This window comes from Aplidium turbinatum, chromosome 2 (assembly GCF_918807975.1).
Source record: "Aplidium turbinatum chromosome 2, kaAplTurb1.1, whole genome shotgun sequence".
NCBI classification, from domain to species: Eukaryota; Metazoa; Chordata; class Ascidiacea; order Aplousobranchia; family Polyclinidae; genus Aplidium; species Aplidium turbinatum.
The window spans coordinates 16,789,187-16,801,940 of NC_137473.1; the positions used below are offsets into that span (position 1 = coordinate 16,789,187).

Here is a 12,754-nt window from a genome sequence, read left to right on the forward strand (position 1 = left end):
GGTAACTGAATGTAGCCTAATTCATTAGCCTACATATTTTTATGTATATATATTGATTTCCATTAAGGATAGGCTAGGGGATCTCCTGACTAAGAAGCAGGAAGGCTTATTTTTATGTAGGTCTAATAATTAGTTTTTTTGTTGTTGTGTAGGCTAACTGTAATTTCAAAAACAATTTGAAATTACAGTTGGAAATTGTTGCCTGCATAATATAGGCTACGATGTAGAATAGATGTGCCTCCGTGAACTTGTGCGTGATAATGTAGGCTACCAACTTATGAAATAATGTTATTTCATGTAGCCTACTATAATGTCTTTACCAAATCTGCTGTCTTGATAAAATCACACTATAAAAAGTCATTGAACCCAGATATTAAACATTTAATTTTTGTACCGTAATTGAAACGTAGCCTATAATTAAACATTTGAAAGTAATGTAATTTAACAATAATGGCCTGTGTGCAGAACTTTAGTGATCTCCATTTGTTTTTCTAGCTCCACTACTGCCTCACCCAAAACCATTCTAGGTTCTTGGGTGAGGCTTTAGTGCAGGGGTGGGGAACCTGCGGCCCGCGGGCCGAATGCGGCCCGCGTGACTTTTCCATGTGGCCCGCGTCAAAATTTCTTTACCCAAAGTATATTGGAACAACAGCTCAAAAGAGACTTAATAATTATTCGCTATCTCCGCTTGCAGCAGATTACGCATCAACATGGGTTACTTGACAGGGTTCCATGTGATTTTATGAGCCGTACTGCTTCCATGCTGGCTCAAGGCAGATTGGAAGAGTGTGATATGTCACCAGAGTCAACAAAAGAGACTTAAAGCAAGATTGTTGGACATAAAGAGTAAAGAAATGAAGTTAGATATTTTTGCCTCTCCTTGTAATGTGGTTGCAACTGATATTCCTAGTAACTTCCAACATGAAATAGTAGAGCTCCAGAGTGACGGTACGTTGAAAGCGATGTAAGTTTACCAAAACATTCCACTGCTCAACTTTTATCAACGCTACATAGCCTAAATGCTGATGATTTTTCAGTCATGCGGAAACATGCTTTGAAATATGTGTCTCTGTTTGGAAGCACCTACTGTCGTGAGCAATTTTTTTTTCCAAATTGAATCTAACAAAAATTCGACTTCGCTCCAGACTGACTGATAAAAACGTGATGCAGTTAAAAGTTGCAACATCTTCCGTGTCCGCAGACATCACACGACTCACCAAAAATAAAAACTTTCAGCCATCCCACTAGCTGTGAAAGTGAAATAAATCATTGTCTACTTCGCTGCATTTTTTATCTGTAAATAAAATTTCGAAATTTTTAGTGGCCCGCCTGTGTTATTTCTCATTTTATGTGGCCCGCAATACTAAAAAGGTTCCCCACCCCTGCTTTAGTGGGTGAGGTGAGACACATTTAACCCTATCTGTAGCGACACGGGGTTTTATGAAGACCCCCACTCTAGTAGTGAAATATTTCACAGAAGGAAATATGCTAGAAATGTGAAATTTCTTGACTTTAGTTTTTATTCTTTGCGAATTTTCTAAAACTAAACTAATCATTTTTTTACCTTCCTGTCCTTCACAATATTTCGTCTCAGGTGGCTAGACATTTTTGTGCAAAGCTAGTTTATATAGGCCTATGTTAATGTTAGTGCAATAAATTTGAAATGTAAAAACGCCCAAAAATACCTTATATTTATGAGCAAAAGTATTTTTTTGGTTAGTTTAGCATTACCCTGTGTTATAATTTAAAAATTTCAATTTTGAAGCTGTTTTTGGGAAATTAGAATAAAAACCTACTTTCTGACGTTTTTTCATCTCAAACACTTTATCTCAATAAAGTAGGCTTTGTAATTCACAAGGCTCAATACACATGGCTTTGTAGCTCGTAGAATATTTTGGCTCTGTGATTTTCATAGCTCCCGTTATTAATCAGCACGGGGCTAAGATAGCCCGTGACGTACTTTCCGCGTACGAAAACAGCTCGTACTAAGACAGGGTTAAAAGTTAAAAATAGAAAGAAGTTTGTCATGGCATGACGAACAAATTTCTACAACATCAATAAAATAGCCTTGCCAAAGCAAGGTCGAAAAATAAGTTAAGACTCATTGTAGTGCTCCTTCCCACGGAAATCTTTAGTAAAAGGCGAAAGATTTATGCTGTGTGGAGAAGCCAGAGTAAAGAGTCCATTTGCAATATTTTATTTATTTGTCCAAAATATTTTTGTGTTTGTGGAACTAATAGAATTAAGTATTCTTAATAAATTGTAATTTAGCTCAAATCTTTTAGTGTACCGTATTGAAATCAACTGAATTATATTAAAGTTTCTAAAAAGTACTTGTTCTATTATTTCACAAACTCTAAACAATTATTTTTAATCTGGCAACACTTCATTTAGATTAAAAACAATATCGTAACCATAAGCTACGGCGATCTAGCTAGGCTACAGCAGCAACAGCACCAGGCTAACATTTTAAACTTTAAATTAATGGTTGGTATTTAAAGAGATTTGGTGTGAGATCAGTCAGTTGAAACCTATTTATATAAGTGAAAATAAAAATTTTCTCAGAAAAAGAAAACATTTATACCTAGTAGTCCAAAGAAATTCAAACCATTTGGATGTAAAATCTTCATTGTTTCTCTCTCTCATTGTCAGCAGAAAAAGTTCGTCTTTGAGCCAATCCGCCATTCAAATTTAAAGAGGTAAGGTGATACGTTTCATTTTTGAAGACTTTTGCACCCCATGTGTTTTCCAGTCAGCCCTTTCAACTCTAATCAAGCACCAGAATTTGCAAATCCGTACGACAAAAGAAAAACTAGGCTACTGTCGACCCAGGCGAACCACCTACTGCCGTAGGCCTACTGTCAAGTTGAATGCACAATAATTCATCTTCGTGACTGTATTGCAGGAGCTATAGTCTACTTTCAGTTTCAATAATTAGTTTTCAACACCCGTTTGCCGAATTAAAAAAAAATTAAGAGTCATGGTCTAATTGCGCATTACAGTAGCCTATGTTTTCATTTTTGTCTGTGCCTAAGATTTTTTTTCGTGTTGCGCACAAAGTGAAAATCGGCCATTTATTTGTTCTCATATTTTATTCGATTACTTCGGCATTTATCTCGGCAATTGCCGATACCAAATTTGAAGGCTGCTACCAGTGGCGTAGCTAGGGGGGCAGGAGGGCGGCACTTTCAGACTACGATTTTTGATTTTAATTATAATCTGATAAAAAACGCATTTCATTTTCACATGATTTTTCTTGAGGGGGCGGCAAAATCTGAATCCTCCCCGGGCGGCACATTCCCTAGCTACGCCACTGGCTGCTACGAGTGCTACGCCACTGCACTAGCCTGAATAATTTCCTAAAGTCTAAATAAACAGATGCCAAGCTAATGCCATTGTGGGATTTCGATACAATTGGTTTTCGAAAACAAAGTAGAGTAACTGACCTTTATGGTTCCTGAAGCAGCAAGGAACGACTAACCGTTAGTTTCTCAACCTGGGGGTCGCGAAGGTCATGTCATGAGGGTCGCAAAAATTCCGGAAAAATGAAAAATCTTTGCAGCAATCACTTTGTATACAGTAATGTTGTAGAAAGTGACTAATTGGTTGCACTGTTACGAAAGAGAACGCGTAGCTCGATTGTAGGCCAATTTATCATCCAAGTAGAACGAATGAACTGAGTCAGCCTGTTTAACAGTCTCAAAACGTTAGTTGTCGAAAAACCTTGGTCGGCGAAGTGAAGAAAATTGCAGTAATAGTGAAGAACAAAGTTGTTAAAAACATTTGTCTAAATCAGATTGTGCAGTTGCGTTTAGTGAGTCAGGAGTAAACGTATTTCAAGTCAACAGTGTGTTTTGTGCAAATGTGCAATGTAGTTCTCAGTGCTGAATTTATGAAACCATCCAAGTTAAAACGGCATTTAGAAACAAAGCATTCCAATCACATCAGCAAGCATTTAGAATTTTTTCAACGCCATGTGGCCGGTTTGAAACGCCAAACATTAAAATTGGGACATTCAACAGTTCTTTGACATTAAATTTTATTAAAATGTATTTTTGTGCTAATTTTTATAGCTTATTTATAGAAAAGAGAGCAGGAAGGGGGTCGCAGGCTGTATTAAACACCTAAAAGGGGTCGTGAACCACAAAAGGTTGAGAAACACTGGACTAACGAGATTAACTTAGACTACACTTCGAGTTCGCCAAACGTTTCTGATTTGTAAATTTCCTGCAGACGTATCCATTAAAATTGAAAAGTAACAAATGAATTAGTGACAGCTTCTTTATTTTGTTAAGTGGAAAAGGACAATTTTTAGATTTATCTTTAGGAAGAAAATGAAAATTGCTTTCATGGCAATATAAAATAATCAAATCTCGCGTCATTCATGCATTGCGGCATTCGGGCCTTGCGTCATTCAGGGCATGCGCCATTCATGTCTTGCATCATTTGGGTCTTGCGTCATTTCTGCCTTGCGGTCGAGGGAATGCGTCATTTGGCCCGCCGCATAAAGTCGTGTATTTGTTTTTAAATGTTGTAATTTATTAATCATGATACAAATTTGAAAACTTTTACGGACCCCCAGTTGAGAAACGCTGAAAGTGTAATACGTAAAATGCTGCAAAAAAAATTGGAGTGTGACTTATGTTTTGCGTTTGCAGTCGAATTGGAGTCAATATTTCCAAAATATTTGAAGCGAGAGTGGATTTAGAGTCGCAGAGTGGAGGAGGAGTCCAGAAAACTCGACTTCGTACGCATCTGCTTGGTGAGCATTCAGTCTTGACATGCAAGCGGTGTGCTCTACAAATCATGAATTAATGTGATAAATCACGCTGAAATTGTGATCAAGTCAAATGCCGTATTTGGAGATAACTGTGTAGTGTATCCAGCAGAAGTGGGCAGTAACGCGCTACTTTTGTGGTAGCGGTGCTACATTTTTGATAAGAATGTCAACTTTAAGTTTTTCCCAACTTAGCGGAGAGGTGCTACATGTTCTGTCGTACTTCTGCTATCCGCTGCTTTCCAATTTAAGGTAGAAGAAACGTTTCAGATGTTTTTGATGGAAACACTTGAGCATAAAAATAAAATTTCACCTTGAACCAGAGTTGTCAATTGTCATCTTGGTCAAATCGGGCTCTCTTTGACTTTGGCTGGCGTTTTATTTTTTACTTTGGCGGGTGGCGGTTTTTTGGGCTCCTTGTTTGGTATCGATCTTGGTTTGTTTTTTTGAATTTTTATTCTTAGACTAACAAAGCCTTGATAGGTTATTTTTAGTTGCTTCGCGTACTTGTAGAGGCTTTTGACGCAGGGCGGTTACCGAGATCGACAGAGTGAAGTTTCCTCTTGTGTTGAAGTCTTGCTGCCGGGGAATTATTCCATCCATAAGTTACCGCTGAATAAAGAGCAGTCCTTAGAATGCGTTTCTCAAACGCACACCCCCGATACTCGAACCAGCGCCGCTTGATCTTGAAGCTTCTTCGTTCGTGAAGTCACGCGCTAACCAACTGAGCTACCGGGCGGATCATTAACACGAACATTGTTGGCATTAACAACACGCAAAATAAACATCAACACTCGAAAACAAGCTATGAAATGGAAAATGATATAGTAAAATCTATTTGCGTATTTGTCATCATTTTTTTTTCAAGGATTTCTGAAAATTGCATTTGTAAACTTAACCAGTTACCTACTTTTTTGTTATATTAGAAAAACATTTTTATACTCTTAACTTAGTTAAGTGTGTAATAATTTGGTAGTATTGTTGTGTGTGTTAAAATTACAAGAGTGCATTTTGTGTTTACTGTTTCAATTTCAAAATGTGTCCAAACCTCACTGTCATTCTTGCGGAATGATTTGTGAGATCCGCCTAATAAAACGATCCGTAAAAAAACAAGCAGTAAAAGACGATCTCCATAACAGGCCAGGACACCGCGCGAAAACTGGAGGCGGATGGTTCAAGCGAGGTTTTTAGCTGTCACGCAAAGTTCTTTTGACTTTTGGGAGTGCGTTATTATTCAGGAAGCTAAATATGCTTAATAACAACAAATTTAAACTAACCGCTTCAGTTTTATTCAGAGAATTAGAGGTTTTTATGTGTGAAAACTAGATTAGCCTGGCAGTTAAGCTGCAGAGGCCAGCAGGCAGTGTTAGATATGCTAAGTACGTGAATTAAAATTGAAACCGTGATAATAGCCCTTGTAGTTTCGCATACTTGTAAAGGCTTTTGACGAAAGGCCGGTTACCGAGATTGACATAGTGAAGTTTTCCGATTGTTGAAGTGTTGTTGCGGGAAATTATTCCATCCATTAGATACCGCTCAAGGGCAGGGCCGGATTTAGCCTAAGCGCTGCCCTAGGTAGATACGAAAAGTGCCGCCCACTAAAAAAAAAGTTTCGATGGTGCGCTACGATTTATATTTTCAATTCCTTACAAAAAAGTTATTTGCACTCTTTATTTGAATCCGGTACATCAATGAATGTCATTGTATAATGAACTAATTGTTTAAAATCGCTTCCGGCGGGCTTTTTCTCTTGCAAACAAATCAATAATTTCTTCAAAGTCTGTAGAAACATGAGTTAATCCTCAAAAATGTGAGATCATTCATTGTTTACATACTTTAAGCATCAAGGCAAGTACACAAAATAGCCTGCAACTTTTCCATGAACCTAGCATTGACTAAAAACATTTTTTTCTAGGCTCCTTTAAGTTTACTAGCCTAACAGTGAAACAAACCGAACAAAGATTTATAAAATTTGCACAGACAAAGCCTAGTCCTCCATATATACTAAGCGAGACAGATAAATAAAAGAAGCGCTAAGCAGCACATATTGTTGAAAACCAATCAAGCGTGAAGTACTCTAGGGGCGATGACTTGCCATACATGACTTGCCGCACTGTTTATAAATGTGTCTGTGTGTGATGTGATAACATATTAATTAATTCCTATATATCTGTTTTGAATTATTATATTCACGTACAGTATTATCAATGTAATATATTCGTATATTTTGCCGCCCCCAATAATTTGCCGCCCTAGGCAACTGCCTACTGCTAAATCCGGCCCTGCTCAGGGGTTCTTAAACTGGGGTCCGTGGACCCCCAAGGGGTACGCGGACTAGTTTTAAGGGGTCCATGAAAGATTGAAGGCCCAATGGAAATCTTAGTGTATAATTTCAAAAATGAAATAATTTTTTCAAAAGAAAAGAGATTAATCAATCAATCAATCGTTTATTTATCAAAAAACAAAACACAAAAGTGACATAAAACAATAATACATATATACAATGTTTAGGTTTTGTTATTGATAGGGAGACAACGAAACGACCATACGGTCAACTAGTCAGTTGCCACCCTGGAAAGAATAATTTGAGTTATGAAACTAATCAACAATTTAACCAAATTGGTTACAATCAAAAAAAAAAACACAAACAAGACTAATACTTCGATTAGTAGCTTACAATTAATTGTCAACTTCATAGAATTGTATACTAGATTTTCCAACGAAAAGAAATCATGAAAATCAGTGGACACTGGACACCATGACAATAGACATTGTTGAATATAAGAGCTTAGGCCAAATGAAGACCCACTTATCAAGTATCATAACTTTGCAAAGCTGATGCTTTGCTATGTTTTTTGAAATCATAAAAAGATAACTTTTTGAGATTGCTTGGAACCTCTGACCACACCACTGGTCCAAATACTTGTATGGATTTTTTGCCAAATTCTGTATTAGTGCGTTTAACAAAATAATTATTGTTTGCTTGATATCTAGTGTTATGGTTGTGGATGAGTGAAGAACTTGTGAACAATGCACAGTAGGCAGAAGGGTACAAGTTCATGCAGACTCTGAACATGTGTTTTTTTACTTCTAGTGTACATATGTCTTCCAGCTTTAAGATATTCATTTTAAAAAATAATGGACTGGTATGGGCTCTATAATCGCTTTTTGTGATTATTCTTATTATTCTTTTTTGCATTTTTCTGAGAGGATCTAGAACTTTGTTGCAAGCTTTACCCCAGCTAGTAATGCAATATTGAAGGTGGGAGTAAATTAAAGTATAATAAACGGTTGTCAATGTGTCTGAATTCACATAATCTCTCAGTTTTAATAGTGCCCAAGAACCCTTTGCAACTTTCCCACAGACTTGTTCTATGTGGTGTTTCCACGTTAACTTATATTAAGTTTAAACAACGCTGATGATTTTCCTCAGGTCATCGTTTTTCATTGCTTTTTACATCGCCATGCATTAGCTTCGAAAACTTTCCCAACAAATTTGAAAGAAATTTTGTCTAGTAGTGTGAAAATCGTTAATTTTATCAGAGCTCGTGCTTTGAACCATCAAGACTAGAGGTTATGTCAAGAAATGGGAGCGGAACATGAAGGTCTCTTCTATCATACAGAAGTTCGCTGGCTGTCAAGGGGACAAGTTTTGAAGCGCTTATTTGAACTTCTTTTTTTCTAAGAGACAAAAATATTGAACTCTCAAAGCAGTTTGACAGTGATGGGTTTATTCAAGGGTTAGCCTACTTGGCGGATGTTTTTACTCATATGAATGAGGTAAATCCTTCTATTCAAGGCCCTACCGTTACAACTATGAACGCTTCTGAAAAATTTAAAGCTTTTCAGGACATGTTATCTCTGTGGAAAAAGAGACTAACAACTATTTTAATTTCTCAACGTTGGAAGAATTGATGCTTCAAAATGGAACTGCAGTTTGTAATGCTCTACCATCTTGTCTGCACACGGACATGTGCAGACATTTGGAAGCACTGCAAAACTCTTTCAGAGGTTACTGCTTAACCGCTAGGATATTGAAAATACAGCATGGATACGTTCAGGGCCGGATTTAGCAGTAGGCAGTTGCCTAGGGCGGCAAATTATTGGGGCGGCAAAATATACAAGTATATTACATTGATAATACTGTACGTGAATATAATAGTTCACAACAGATATATAGGAATTAATAAATATGTTATCACATCACACACAGACACATTTATAAACAGTGCGGCAAGTCATGTATGGCAAGTCATCACCCCTAGAGTACTTCACGCTTGATTGGTTTTCAACAATACGTGCTGCTTAGCGCTTCTTTTATTTATCTGTCTCGCTTAGTATGGAGGACTAGAGTTTGTCTGTGCAATTTTTATTAATCTTTGTTCGGTTTGTTTCACTGTTATTGAATTTAAAGGAGCCTAGAAAAAATGTTTTTAGTCAATGTTAGGTTGATGGAAAAGTTGCAGGCTATTTTGTGTAGGCTACCGTACTTGTCTTGATGCTTAAAGTATGTAAACAACGAATGATCTCACATTTTTGAGAATTAACTCATCTTTACTTGTTTCTACAGACTTTGAAGAAATTGTTGATTTGTTTGCAAGAGAAAAAGCCCACCGGAAGCGATTTTAAACAATTAGTTCATTATAGCCTACAATGACATTCATTGATGTATTCAAATAAACAGTGCAAATCACTTTTTTGTAAGGAATTGAAACTATAAATCGTAGCGCACCATCGAAAAATTTTTTTTGGGGACGGCACTTTTCGTATCTACCTAGGGCAGCGCTTAGGCTAAATCCGGCCCTGGATACGTTACCCTTTTCTCGTTGAACTGGAATCTATCGGTGGCGAGGAACTTGCAAACGATGAGTTCATTGAATTAAGGGCAATGGAATCATTAAGAATGTCCTTCAATTCGAAAAGTATTGGCGATTTTTGGAGTTCGTTGACGCAAGCATATCCTTTTTTGGCAAAAAGAACCATGCTGCTATAATCCCTTTTGTGACTACATATTTATGTGAGTCAGGATTTTAAACGTTGGTAACTATCAAAACAAAGAGTCGAAACCAGTTGGATGCAAAGGATTACATGCGTGTTTGTTGCCCTATCAAAGACGATGCCACAATTTCATGTTCTTGTTGACAACTAACGGCAGCATCCATCACATGAATGAAGTTAAATAGAAGATATTGCAAAACAATCTGCATTCGCTGTTTCTTAAATTTAATAAAACATAAATTTTGTTACTAATTCATTTTAATTTTATTGCGTTATGTCCAACTCATGCTGATCAAAAAAGTTTCTCCGACTAGGCCACAAAGGGGGTCCGCGTTAAAAAAAGTTTAAGAACCCCTGCGCTAAATGGAGAGTATAGTCCTTAGAATGCGTTGCTCAAGCGCAACCCCCGAGAGTCGAACCAGTGCTGCTTGAATTTAAAGCTTCTTTGCACACGAAGTCACGGCAGAAATGTCCGCCGTCACAGCATGTGATGTCCGCGAAAGCAGGCCCGTAACTAGGGGGGGCGGGGGGGGGGGGGAGCGAAGCCCCCCCTGCAATAATGTTCGCCCCCTCTCCCTCCCCCCTGAAAAAACTGATGTTAATTAACTCTGTTCGCTAACTTTTCAGTTTTATACCCAATTTTTTTGTGTTGTTTAATTGTAAACATTTGTGTTAAACAGACAGACTCGAGATTTATTGCTGGTAAGATCCAGAGTAGGCCATGGCCACCTAAAGATACGGCCTGATTTGTCACATTTTGCAGAAATTTCCAGGTTTTACTAACTTTAGGCGAACGTTTAAATAAATTTTTCTAAAAATTAGATTTTTAGGCTTTCTTTATTCTTTTCCCCAGATGACACAATAGGTTTTAACATCCTCACATGTTAAAAAACAAAGAAAATTTGATTTCGAAGATTTTAGTCAGACTGTTAATTTTCAATAACAGTCTGATTTTGCGTTTTTCAACTTACTTTTTCTCATTTGCTATTGCTTCTCCAAGGCAACAAAAAAGTTTTATGTCATTAGGAGACCGCAAAAAGTAAAAACATTTAAAAAAATGTCAGTCAAACACTAGCAGTAGCTGTAATCAAAACAGGCCCGTAGCCAGCCGGGGGCCAGGGAGGGCCTCGCCCCCCCCTTAAAAAAATTTCACCCCCCCTGGCAAAATCCCAACATTCTTGAGCAACAGCTGCAATTATAATGATTTTTGCCCATTTTCCCGTTGCACAGCTCCAACTGGCCCAATTAACTACAATTGTTTTGTTTAGTTAACAGCTATGATGATTAAACAATTTCGCCCCCCCCCCCCCCTAACTCCTCCTTTGGCAACCTCAACAGGTTCAATTCAACCAAGGCCAACACGTGTTAGGTTGGTAAAAAAATTGTCAGAAACTGTGTAAAATAAAAATGTTTTGGGAAAGAATAATAACCTAACAAAGAGGGAATGGATTTCCAGCAGGCCTACAAACCGGTACAAATTAGGCTATACTTAATTCTTACCATTCTTAAATACTTACCATACTTAATTCATACCCATTACTTACCATACTTAATTCTAAGGGTCAGTGATAACCAATCTGTGCAGTGACAAACCAAATTTGTGCAGTTAAGCAGTGTTTATTTTTTTTCTTCAATCCAATCAGTGTAAATAAATTTTGTTTCTAGTTTTCTGATCTGTGAAGTGTTCAACCTTGCAGCAGATATTGCTACATTTGAATCTAGCACTGCCGTTTGTGAGTGTGGATTCTCAGTGTTAACAAGGGCTGACGCTCCCACTAGACGGAGCATGTTACAACCAAGACAGGCAAACTTAGTGCTTATGGCCTTTGAACATTCTGGATCGAAATCTATCGATTTAGACTTGTTTGTGAAACGGCTTGCATCCAAACATTCGCGAATGCAATTGCAATAGACTAGCTCACGGTTGTATAGGCGGAATGTAATCATATATATCAAAATCCTCGGCACTAGCTTCTTCGAGCCAGTTAAAGTTTTTGCTCGTAACAAGTACCGCTATTTATACAACAAGTCAACAATTGCTTTGTTATGTTGGTCATTGTAATATGGTTGCCGTGATAAGAGACCAGTGTTGGTCTTAACCAGTGGCGTAGCCAAAGGGGGGGGTTACAACCCCCCCCTATGGCACGCGTGTGACGTCACGATATTGAGAATGATGCTTTCAGTCTCTTTATGCTTGAGCATGATGCTTTCAGTCTAAAAAAATTTGCCTAATTTTAAACAAAACTGCATTAAAAGAGCGAGTTGTGCCAATACTTAACATTCAAACATCTCAACCAGGAATTAGCAACAAGAAAACATAGAGACTTAGCTTTATTTCCGAAAAATGCTGAAGAAAACATGATCTTATCCTTTTGCTATGCCACCTGACAGCACCATTTTACAGGAATATTCATACCCACAATTTTGTTGAAAATGCTCTCAGAATGCACTAAATTCAAAGTAATTTTTCAATATTTTCTGGGGGAGGCCCCCAGACCCCCCGTCGCTGGGTGTCGTCTTAGGCGAACACGCCGTCGGGCTTCGCCCGCCGGTCGTCAAAACCTCTCCTTTCAAAATTCCTGGCTACGCTACTGGTCTTAACACTAAACTGACATATTGCAATTTTTGTGGATACCGGTGTTTAAGAGGTTAAAATGCCAAAATCATTCAAATTTTTTCGGCCCCCCCTAACGAAAAGTTGGCCCCCCCTTGCTCTGCGGTCTGGCTACGGCCCTGAATCAAAATGTGACAAATCAGGCCGCATCTCCAGGTGGGCATGAGTAGGCCTACACCAGTTTTCAGCTGAGCTAAGCAGCGTGATAGCCGATCAGTCTCCAGAATACTGTGCAGTTGACTGCCACTAAGTGTTATTAAAGTACCGGACAACCACCTTGGCATTTGCGTTCTAGGTATATGCTTCTATACTTGCAGTTTGAAACTCCGATTGGAAGACAATTCATGGTTTTACACATCTGTTCG

The 12,754-nt window shown here is 38.0% G+C and overlaps 1 protein-coding gene and 1 non-coding gene across 2 annotated transcripts in view; one reads left to right on the top strand and one right to left on the bottom strand.

Moving 5' to 3' along the window:
* Nucleotides 1-2,065: 2,065 nt before the first annotated feature.
* LOC145765755 (U5 spliceosomal RNA) lies at nucleotides 2,066-2,177 on the bottom strand. Its single transcript, XR_014288631.1, has one exon. It is a non-coding gene; the product is annotated as a U5 spliceosomal RNA (small nuclear RNA).
* A 272-nt stretch (nucleotides 2,178-2,449) lies between these two features.
* The window catches only part of LOC145764948 (arsenite methyltransferase-like), a 41,936-nt gene continuing 31,631 nt past the window's right edge, over nucleotides 2,450-12,754 (top strand). The window contains exons 1-2 of the mRNA XM_082576656.1: nucleotides 2,450-2,699; nucleotides 4,659-4,762. The gene's annotated coding sequence lies outside the window, so the exon portion shown is untranslated. The remainder of the gene's footprint in view (nucleotides 2,700-4,658; nucleotides 4,763-12,754) is intronic.